We start from the raw sequence: 12,736 nt of genomic DNA on the forward strand, positions 1-12,736 counted from the left end.
ATCTAAATTGTTTCGAACTTGATTATTTAGAATTTATTAAATGTGAGATATTATGTCATTAAGTGATGAAGGGGTTGGCACCAAGCACCATCCCTTCCAAACTCTTAGATTTTTCATAAAAGAGTGGTAGTTAAATTATCTTGATCGGGCAGGAATCTCAAGCCAAAATCAAGTTGGAAACTTCCGAAAATTAAATCGGAATAATATGAATTTCGATCTCATAAAACTTACAGTTGGACAGAACGTCTCGAAAAGACGAACCTGTTGACACCAAATTCAACTCAATCCGAGCTCAAATGAGTCCAAATTGAAGAACTGAAGCGCCTTTGAAAAATTCAAACCATAAATTGGATAACCAAACGATCTCCAAACGTGGTATTCTTATAGTCGAATCGAGCGGCTCGACGAGACGAATCTAACAAGCCCAAGATCTTCAAAATTTGATATAATTAAGACATTCATTCAAATGTCTTGTAAACAGTCCACAATTAAGGGGATTGATAGTGGCCATACATTCAAATCATTCTACATACACTTGATCTCTCTCTTATTTACCACTCCCAAAAAAATCATAAATAGGTTTCTCATTCTTTATTGAAGGGTGCCCAAGCAAGGAAGAGCTCTCTTGCCACCAGATTCCTCCTCGACCACCGCTCGGCCACTGATTGTCACCGACGAACCTACGCCGACTATTGTCGAACCACCGACTGGTCGTTGATCGCCGCCGGACTTCTACCTCATCGCCGACTGTCGTCGTATTCAACTTAGCTCCAACCGACATCGAGTTTACTTCCGACTACCGACCGCCACAGGATTTTCATATGATTCCTAATCATCGCTAGATTTCAGCATGTTGGTTGACTATTATAATCTGATCGCCCTCAAGTGCGAGGATCAGTCAGTTATTTGTAATTCTATTAATTACTAGTGGATCAATTTCTACTGGACATGACCCCTTGTTTTTTTTCCTTTCAGGGTTTCTATGAAAAAAAATTATCGTGTTTCTATTCTTTATGTGTGTGAGCTGGATACTCATGCAAGTCTAAGCGGCATAATTTTTTCTTATTTTACCGTCACGAATATTCTAGCCTGTAACACCAAGTAAGCACAATATTCTCATAATTTTAAAATAATAAACTTCCATTAAGCCATGAAATCCTCAAAATCATGAGATCTTACCAATTTAAAATAGTTTTTACTAACAAAAATAGGGATATAAAGTAACACACTTCCACGCATTTGGAGCAAAACATCAATGCAATGTAATAAACAAGTTGCTATTTGTGTTGTTAACAATGACCAAATTGGAAGGTGGTCGGCAACTCACTTGGTGCGTGTGCCTTGAAGAGATTGCAACTAAAGCTTCATGGAAGATGATTTTGGCGTTAGCACATATGCATCATATATCCTATTATCCTAATCGCGACGATTTTTCAAGGAAAATCAATGGAGGAAATGCGATTGAATGATATTGCTTAAGAGTTGATCTAACCAGGTTGCCTGAGCTGGCTAGCCCAACGAGCAGACCATGACAATCCAACAATAACTAGCACAGAGATTTCTTTGATTAGCTATCTAAATATATGATGATGTAGAACTTATATGAAATAAAAATATGAATATATTTAAGATATTTTAGAGTTTTTCTGTTGAATGTTAAATAAATGCAGAATATCGTTTTTTTATGTTTGATTTAAAGTAAAATGAATATAGTGTAACGCATCAACAATGATGGCCGATGACGAAGACATAGGCGCCAATAAAAAGAGGCTATGAGCTATGACTATTAACAGTGATGGGGAGGTGGTTGGTGGTGATGGAGTGTTGGATGACGGATGACAGCGCTAACTGTTAGTATTGGGTGGCGATCGATGATAGGTGGCGATTATGGATGAGGGGCAAAGCTTCACACCTGCGTTGTATTTAGAATTTGCCCAAATCAATTTAATTCTAAAACATTGAAAATAAACTAAAAGATGAATTACAAATATACTTCAACAAATTACATTGCATTCCTCAATCATCAAACCAAAAAAGAAAATTTTCAAATTCCATTCATTCCTTTTCCAACGTACTAAATAGCATCCAAATAACTTCAACATGAATTCACTTCTTAAAAATAGCTTCGAAACGTTTACATCACATTTAAATGTTTTCATTATAAAAAGAGATTTATCTTATTTCAATAATAACTTTTGATGATATGTGAACCACAATTTAAAGTTTTGTATTATTATTAACAAGCTATTATTATTGTTGTGTCCGGGAATAAATGCGGTGGTAGAGAAATATAAATTTTAATGTCCTAGTTTTGTACGAAGAACCAACCCACAAACAGATGAAAAATAGGGTTGTCACATTCATTAGGGACACCAGAGTTTTTATATGAAAACCTCTAAAAATTGGAAAAATTATGGGGCCTTGGCCAGTTTAAATGAATCAACCAGTGTTTGCAATTGATTACAAAATGAGGCCCTTCCTTGGGGGGGAAGACCTTGGCTCGATGTAACAAATATACATCATTTAGAGTACATTAATTACATGGTGGGAGTTAGAAGAATCAGTGTTAACATGTTCGTTGGTCGGCAGGAACATAGTCGACAAGCGATGTAGGTTCGAAGGATCATAGTCGGGCGACAATGGTTGGAAGAATCGTAGTCTGGCGACAAAGGTTGGAAGAACCTTAGTTGGGCAACTGTGGACGGAAAGACTATAATCGAGTGACGGTGGTTGGAAAGATGGTAGTAGACGGGTAACGGAGGTTGGAAAGACCATAATCGGTGAAGGTGGTCATAGATCGTAGTCGGCAAACGATGGAGGTCATAAAGTTATTAGGTTCAACTTTATTGGGTTCAACTTTAAGTTACTGATAAAATCCTAAAAAAATAGAAAATTTCAAAATATACCTCACACAAATCTAAATAGATCTTTAACTTAAAAATAAAAAAACATCAAATATGGTTGCTTTCAATAAGTTTATAAGTTAGTGTTTTATTCTAGAATTTATTTCTAGAGTATGCTCTATCTATTTGAAATATTAAATATTGACCACAAAAATACACAGCACACTCACGCGTCTTCTCACGCATGCTGCCGCTCTCCTCACCAACCACTGCCAGCCGGCTCTCTTTTCCTTACCTTCTCTTATATTTATTCGAGTAAATAAAACCAAAAATAAAAGCTAGGAAGTAAAGCATGTAGTTGTTTACCAAAAGAATAAGGTCATCCATTCAAGAAATTATTACGTGCGATCATCAAATTATTTAGAGGATAATCATGATGAGTCATATCACTCGATATACAACGATATATAGCGATTAGCGATGTGACGCTTCCTGATTAACCTCCGGACGATGTCCGAAGAAGGGCAAATTATTACGTCCGGTGTCCGGATTCGTCCGGACACCAATCCAGACGCGCCACGTCACCAAAATACATCAAGTCCCTGTGTATTTGGGTGACGTGGTGCGTCTGGATTGAATGTCCGGACGTTCGGTGACCGGACGTAATAATTCGCCCCGAAGAACTATAGTTGATGGCAATGATAGTCAGAGGAATCGTAGTTGGTAGGCGACATAGGTTCTTTAACGATTCAACTATAAGCATGTCACATTTGCATATTATTTGGTTATCCGATTAATATTTTAAAGCTTCTAAACATGCTTCATGCCCTCTATTTGGACCAATTTAGATTTGAATTGGACTGATTTTGGTGTCGTTGGGTTCACCTCCTTGAGATGTTCAATTCGACTATAAGCTTGCTGAAATCATAATTCAGATGGCTCCGAATTTAATAGAATTTTCTAATTTGAGTTTACCTCGAGATTCGTGCTCGATTAAGATACGTTTTTGATGATATATCAATTATAAAAGAAAACATGAAATGAAAACATTTTGAAAGGAAACAGGTTTTTTGGGTCACTTTTTCCATTCTTTTTTTATTTTTCATACATTTTATTTTTATTTTTAATATTTTTAAATTAAATTGAGCATTTTGAAAGGATTTATGTAGTTGACCCTATATAGTGAAATAAATACTTTGGCTTCATTTGGGACGACTTTCTTACTGATATCTAAAGCAGCTTTTTTGAACAAATTTTTTTAGTTTAAGAAATTTTTGTACTAAAAAGTTGCTTCATAAAGCCATCCCAAACGAAGCCTTATTGTTATTGTTGTTATTGTAATATTTTTATTTAGTTTAAATTTGAAGTTTTTAAATATTTTTTTTATTGGTGACTGAAATTTTGAATTAGTTTAAAATTGTACTAAAAGTAAATATAAGAAAAAGAATATTTAATTTTTAATTATATCCATTTTTTAATATAATAATTTTTAATTGTACACTTAAAAAAATAATATTGATTTAGACATTTACTTGATATTTGTCTCACCTGTCAATATATTTACACCAGTCGACATGATTCAATTATTTGCATGGAAAAAGGAAAGAGATGAGGTGGTTCTCCCCATAGTGGATTTTGGTGCTCAAACAAAACTTAGACACGCATAGTATTCGACTTTTTGGGATTTTATCAATGAGACACTTCAATTATAGGTACAAAAAAATCAAAGTTCAATTGAGCTCCCAATAAAATTTGTAAGTTTTTAATTATAATTCAAAGCATATTTTTTTAAATTCATTTAATATTAATGGATGACCAAAAAATATTCAAATCTTGCATACTTATAGTTGAGTTTTTCTTAGCGAGGCGAATCAAAGGAGCTTCAAACAATTTAATTTTGACATCATTAAGGCACTAAAATGCTCAATAAAATGTTCCAGTTTTCGGTAATATTTATGTGTATGAAGTAAAAAAGGTGTAAAATATTCTAAATGTGAAGATGTTAACAAGTCCAGTGTAAAATTATGATCCATTTGAAATTCACCCTCTATTTTTTATTTTCTTTTGGACTTCCTCATATATGGGTGAGTTCCAAATACATCATAATTTCATCGCCTTTGTTGTCGCCCATCACTGCTCGCCGTCAGCCTCCACTGTCCCCTTTGAGCACCGCCTTTTAGTTTTGCGTGGAATATGATTGTGTTAATCAATCGAGTTGTATTGTTGCCTCAGGCCTCAATTTCAAAAGTAGAGCTTGTTGGGGGATTGTAAGGGAGTCCTCCCCCTACTTGGAGTGTTGGGAATAATGAGGAGTAAACAACACAATGATGAAAAAAATAAGAAACTAAAAACTATGAAAAAATAAATGACACCAGGATTTAACATGAAAAAAAAATCAAAACAGAGAAAAAAACACGGAGCCACACCACTCCAAGAAATTCACTATGAAAATTGGAAGAAATAAGTACATGTCTCTTCTTACTCACTCTCTCCTTGCTTCTCTTCTCACAAGCACAACTTTTAATGTCTACACCCTCAAAATACAAGAAAAAGCCAAGAAAAATAATCAAAGGGACGCAAGCCTTCAGAAAATGAGAAAGAAAATCGTCTAGTCAATTTCACAGTGTTGTGGCGCCAGTTTGTGATGTTGCAACACTCTGCTCTCTGTTGTTCATCACTGGGGAACTCGGGAACACAGCGTCGAGGTGCTCAAATACCCAATGTCAGGCCATTGTACGAAAAAAAAATCGTGTGCAAAGCACCTGAACTCAAGCAGGGGGTAAACCCCCTGCACCCCTAGTATATACGACAAACTTTGAGGTCCAAGACAATAGAATAAACAAATTAATCAACACGATCAAATTCCACACATAACAATCTCCCACTTTGAACTGATTGCAATTGATCTGTCTCCTAATCTATAACACCAATCATAGTACCAATAGTGTGGTTCACCCCTGCTCTCATCCTCTATGAAAACCAACTAAAGCTACATATAGCTTTAGCTTTTCAACTTTCACCGTCTTCATCAATATGTCCTCAGGATTTTTGGTCGTGTATATCTTCTTCAAAGATAACTGATCATCTTTCATAATTAACCTGATGAAATGATGACAAAGTTGTATGTGCTTCATCATGGCTAGGGGTGTAAGTGAGCCGAGTCAGCTCATGAGCTAGCTCGAGCTCAACTTGTTTATGAGCTCAGGAGCCAAGCTTATCGAACTCACGAGTCAAACTCGAGCTCGAGTTCGAGATTGTTTAGTAAACAAGCTCGAGTTCGAGCTTGAGACAGCTCGGCTCGCGAGCTCGCGAGCCGACTCGAATAAATATTAATATTTTAAAATAATTTTAGTTTATTTATTAAATTTAAATATTAAAAAAATTAATTAAAAACACCTAAATTTTATTTAAATATTAAATATTTCATTTTTTTTTTAATTTTGACTTAGTTTTAAAATTCCTGCTTAAGTTTTAAAAATCCCGTCTGATTTTTAAAAATCTCATCTAAATTTAAAAATTTCTGCCCATAGCTCGCGAGCCGGCTTGAGCTCGTTTATAGTGAGACGAGCTCGAGTTCGACTAGCTTTCCAACTAATGAGCCGAGCTCGATAAGGGCCCAAACTCAACTTGACTCGACTCGTTTACACCCCTAGTCCTAGCATGAAATAGATGTATAGCACTCATGTTGTCACTATGTAACTTCCCATTTCTTACCCCCTTGTTATGTCAAGAAACTTTAAAACCATATCGTCTCCTTGCTAGCATTAGCGATAGCAATATACTCTGCTTCTGTGATTGAGAATATAATAATCTTCTATAACTTGGAAAGCCAACTAACTACAGTCTTTCCCAAAGTGAAGATATAACATGTTGTATTTCTACCATCATGATCTTTAGTAAGATCAAAATTTACATAACCCTGTAAATCAATCCCTACACCACCAAAGCAAAGAGCTTTGTCAACTTATCCTCTTAAGAATTTGAGAATCCACTTAATCGCCTCCCAATGAAGTTTTCCTGAGTTACTCATAAATATGCTGACAACTCCCATTGCATATGCTATACCAGCTCTTGTGCATATCATAGCATACGTTAAACTTCTAACTGTTGAAGAACTTCTTCATTTGTTCTTCCTCTACTTTATGTTTAGGTGATTGTTCCTTGGATAACTGAAAGTGACTAACCAAGGGAGTGCAAATTGGCTTTGGCTCACTCATGTTGAATTTCTAAAGCACCTTTTCAACAAACTCTACCTGAAACAACTTTAGTACATATGCACTTCTATCTTTATGGATTCTCATATATGCACTTCTAACTATTCTTTCAGACATTTTATCTTCTTCATATCTAACTTGAAACCAACATGTCATCTACATATAAAAGAAAAAATAATATGGCAATTATCAAAACATTTAAAAAATAATAGTGATTTGTCTCGCACTTTGTGTACCCATTATCTAACATAAAAATGTCAATCTCCTATACCACTATCTTGATGCCTACTTCAGCCCATATAAGCTCCTCTCGAGTTTACATACCATCTCTTCAATGCATGTAACCACATATCCATGTGGTTGCACCATGTACAACTCTTCATCAAGGTCACCATAAAGAAATACTTTCTTTAAATTCATCTGTTACTATGCTCAATGCAATTTTGATTGTAGTCATCTTCATCATTATAGAGAAAAATTTTCAGTGAAGTCCACTCCTTCCTTCTATTGAAAACTTTTAACTACAAACTTGGCCTTGTAGCGCTTGCTACCATCAGGTTCTTTTTTCAGCCTATAAACCCACTTGTTCTATAATGCACTCTTTCTATATAGTAGTTTTGGCAACTCTCAAGTCTAATTCAACTCAAGTGAATACATCTCATCATCAATGGTTTTCTCCCACTTATTTGAATCATCAACTTGAATGACTTCATTATAGCACTCTGGTCCACCACTATCTGTCAGCAACTGATAGTACAAGAAAGAAGAATACCTTTGTACTTGCTTTGAGATTATACTAAATCTCCTAAAGGTGTTTGAGGTACTCTATGTACTTCATCAGCTTTACCTTCTTGATTATCATCATCATTTATCTCAATATATTTGGAAGAATATTTAGGAGTCCTATTTTTATCCTTATATATTTCATTTTTATTAAATTTAACTTCCCTGCTCCTAATGAATTTTTTATTCGGATAATCCTAAAATTTGTAATCAAATTCATCTGACCATATCCAATGAATGTACACTTGATAAATTTTGAATCAAGCTTACTCCTAGATTCTGCAATAATATGAACATAAGATGAACAATCAAAATCTTTGAGGTGGGATATACTAACCTCATTTTCATTCCAACCTTCCTCAGGTAACCCCTCATTCATAGGATTTGTAGGACCATGATTGATTGGATAAACAATAGTATTCACTACCTCTGTCCAAAATTATTTGGGTAGACCTACATATAATCTCATGCTCTTGGCATGCTTAATGATAGCTCTAAGAACAGTGAACTCATGCCTGATCTTATTCAAAGAACAATACTCCTTGAACTCCTTATCATGATACTCATCGCCATTTTCTAATCTGAGACACTTGAGTTTTAGACTTATCTCAAGCTCAACCATGCCCTTCCACTTTTTGAAAATATTAAATACATATGACTTGTGCTTTAAGAATTACACTCATACATTTATATTATGATCATCAAGAAATGTGAGAAAATATAATGATCCTCCTATGGAAGTAATTGGAGTAGGACCCCATACATCAGTATGCAGTAACTCCAACTTCTTTAACTTAACCTTTGAACTAGTATTTGAAAAACTCACCCTATGTTGCTTTCCATATACATAATCTTCACAAAAATCTAAATTTATATATTTTAAACCATGAAGATTTTCTTTAGTAAGAAGTGAATGCATACCTTTCTTACTCATATGGCCAAGCCTTCGATGATAAAGATCTCCACCAACATCTGAATCTAATACTCACCCAAATCACCTTGAGTATAGTTCTTAAATGCCTTCTTATTAGGACTTGCATAAAAATAAGCACCTAAATCTATCACCCAAGATTCATAATTGTCTAAAGACAAAATCAGATAATCTAACTGACATTCTTCTACAAATACATTTGCAGAATGATTTTTGTCTTGACCTCCACCATTGCCCTTCTTTGGAAGTGTATAGTCCTTCTTCAAGTGACATTTCTTATCACAACTCCAGCACACAACTTTCCCTCTACCAAAAGTAGACTTTCCTCTCTTGGATTTAGATCTTCCTCTATTTGGATTTCTATCTAAACCCTTTCCTCTTGCTTCAACATTCATACTAGAATTTGAAGATTCAATGCTCGCCCTCCTACAAACATCTTCATTAAGCACTAATCTCGTAATGTCCTCAAAGTTCAGCTTTGAACTTAAGAGTTACTCAGAACAATAACAAGCCAATCCCAGCTTTTAGGCAATGAAGATAACAACATCAATGCCCTCACTTCATCATTAAAATTGGTGCTAATTGAACATAATTGACTCATTACAGTGTTTAGATTATTCAGGTGTTCTGCCATTGGGGTGTTGTATAGCATCTTCATATTGAATAACTTCTTCATCAAGAACATTTTGTTTGAGCCCAATGGCTTCTCATACATCTTAGTCAATGCGGCCATGATATTGATTATAATCTTCTCATTTACAATGTTGAATGCAACATATGATGAAAGTGAAAGTCATATCAAACCTAGTGCATTCCGATCAAGAACCTTCCATTCCTGCATAGTCATAGAGTCTAGCGTCTTGCTGATTCATTCCAATGATAAATACAACTTATTCTGATACAGGACATCTTCAATTGACATCCTCCAGAATGCAAAGTTCGAACCATTGAACATTTCAATCTTGTACCTTGCTTCGTCCGCTATTACTCCCACTTGATCTGAATGAATCTCTCTGATACTAGTTGTTGGGGATGATGAGGAGTAAACACCACAATGACGAAACAAACAATAAAGTAAAAGCAGTGAAGAAGTAAACGACACCAGGATTTAACATGGAGAAAAACCAAAAGAAAAAAAAACCACGAAGCCACAACACACCAAGAAATGCACTATGAAAATTGGGAGAAGTGAAGATCTCTCTTCTCTCTCACTCTCTGCTTACTTTTCTTCTCACATGCATAGTTTTCAATGTCTACACCCTCAAAATATAAGAGAAAGCAAAGTAAATAAACCCAAAGGACGCAACCCTTCAGAAAACGAGAAGAAAATTGTACAGTCCGTCTCGCAGCACTGTGGCACGTAAGCCTTTGTCGTGTACTGCTGCGGCACCATATTTATAGCGTTGCGGCACTCAGGGACAGTGTCAGAGCTCTCAGTTACCTAGCGCCATGGCATTGTACGGAAAAGATTTTTCTTGTGCAAAGCACCTGAAACCATGCAAAGAATAAACCCCTCTACACCCCCCAATATACACGACATGCTTTGAGGTCCGAGACAAAAGAATAATGAGATTGATCGTCATAGACAGATTTCACACATAACACTAAGACTTTGGCATGAGATTCAAGATAGCTCTTGGAGCACATACGAACTGGTTTCACTAACAATTAGAACGGTTCTCGCCGATTTGTTGCAAAATTGACTTTGAGAATTCATCAGACAGTCGACAAGCCGATTTACTGTTCAATTTGTTGAATTTTCCAATTTAATCCATTTTTAAAACTTTGCATATAACAATAAAAGAAAACCTAGAGCCGCTTAACTTTTCTAGTTACAGTTCAAAGAATAGACTTTCGGTCATCCCATATATCTAATGCAAATAGTGGATACATATGGTTTACTAATACTCATAGATTAGATTTATTACTGTTTGGGCCGAATGTACTCCAAAATAAGCCGGCCGAGATAAATTATTTATTCATTGGGCTATTGACATTATACCCATAAAACAAATAATTAAAATATCCATAGTCGCAAATGGTGCGTGGGTGGTCCCCACTTCACCGTAATCCAAGGCTGATTAATACTGAAAAAAAAAATTATATCAGTCAAAATTTTAAATTTATTAAATTTATCGTCAAATATATGTAACATGAAATGTAGAGTATGCTTGTTAAGAAATTATTATGTGCGGAGTTCGAACGTAGTTATGCTTCCGGATCCTAATTAAATGAAGACATTAGCTCTAAACTCTAGCGTGACCTGATGGCCCGGCTCACTTGTGTGAACAATTATTAGGTCAGGTGACCTGACGTAGCTCAACGTTCATACGCCAATAATATTTCGCCACGTCTTCTTACTTTTTACCGCGCGGCCCGACGACCCGACCCGGACCGGAACCCGAAGTTGCTATGTTCGCGTATTGTTCGGTATTGCTTGGTATTGCTTGGCTAAAACTCGGTATTGCTCAGTATTGCTAAGTATTGGTCTTCACATAATGGTATTTCTCGTTATTGCAGAGCAAAATCGACCAATACCTAGCAATACGGAGCAATACCGAGCAATACGCGAACATAGCAATCCCGGGTCCGTTCCGGGTCGGGTTGTCGGGCCACGCGGTAAAGAGTAAGAACACATGGCACTAATTTACTGGCATCCGAACGTAGATCTACGTTAGGTGATCGGACCAAATAAAAGTTCCACTTGTGCACACATTGTATACAAGTTGTACACACACTGTGTGTTTAAGCTTGCACATACACGATACAATTTTGAATACACACTATATATAACTTGTACAAAGTATGCATACAAGAAGAATTTATACACATTTTAAGTTGAGCCTGATCACCAGATCATACTAGAAAAAAAAATACATGTATCTTCATTTAATTAGAAGTCCATATATAAAGCTACGCCCGCACTCCACACATAATAATTTCTCCTACTTGAGGGGCATGCAAGCAATCTTATAATTTTTTAAAAATATTAATGATTTCTTATATCTACTACTAATTATAATAAAATAAAAACTTTTTTTACTTCAATTTTCTTTTAAAAGCTACTAAAAAATTAGAGTCAAACAAGACTATAACAACTATATGAAAAAAAAAAAAAATTTGTCAAAAAACAATCTCAAATAGGCCCTTCAAATGTCTTCAGATATTTGAAATTGATGAAAGTATCTGTAATGTAAATTATAAAATTACATTTTTAAAAGATACTTAGAGAATTTATTCTTTTTTTTTCCTTCAAAAAGAAAAATCCAACAACTTTTTTTTAGTTATCACTCTAACAAATAAGAGAGTGAAAAACTCTTTTTCATCAATAAAATTAAAAACAAATTATAGTCATTTGTCCCTTACTCCCATTAGACCCACAAGCTCCACAAAATCCAATACCAAAATTAATTTGTTCTAAACCTGCTAGATCCCCTTCCTCATGACTCATGAGATTGGCCCAATTGAATATTTTAAGGACAAAAAGACAGGTTCTGGTAATGATCTAGGTGCTGATTACTTGATGCCAGATTCTGGAGCTATGAGCCTATGATGCACAGATACGGACACAGCGACACGGATACGACACAACACGGATACGACACAACACGGATACGGGACACATCAATTATTGAAAATATAGGACATGGAAGCGGGTTGGAGATGATATTATAGTTTTTAATATTTAAAAGAGAGTGTATAAAAATTAAATAAGTATATTTTAAAAATAATTTGAAAATAATAAGTCATTTAACTAGAAGTTGTCCTTAAAATTATTAGTATTAGGATGTCGAGAGTCAGACGTCGATGTTATTTATCAGTCACCGAAAGAGGAGATGAAAATACCTTCATTGTCAAAAATAAATGAAAATGAGGATATTCGATGATTGGTTATTAAGTGCGGACGTTGATTTGGTGTTGTGGATAGGAAATAAGAAATTTGGTTTAATTCCCGCCAAATACAA

The sequence above is a fragment of the Dendrobium catenatum genome, unplaced genomic scaffold (genome assembly GCF_001605985.2).
Source record: "Dendrobium catenatum unplaced genomic scaffold, ASM160598v2 fragScaff_scaffold_1148, whole genome shotgun sequence".
Taxonomy (NCBI): Eukaryota; Viridiplantae; Streptophyta; class Magnoliopsida; order Asparagales; family Orchidaceae; genus Dendrobium; species Dendrobium catenatum.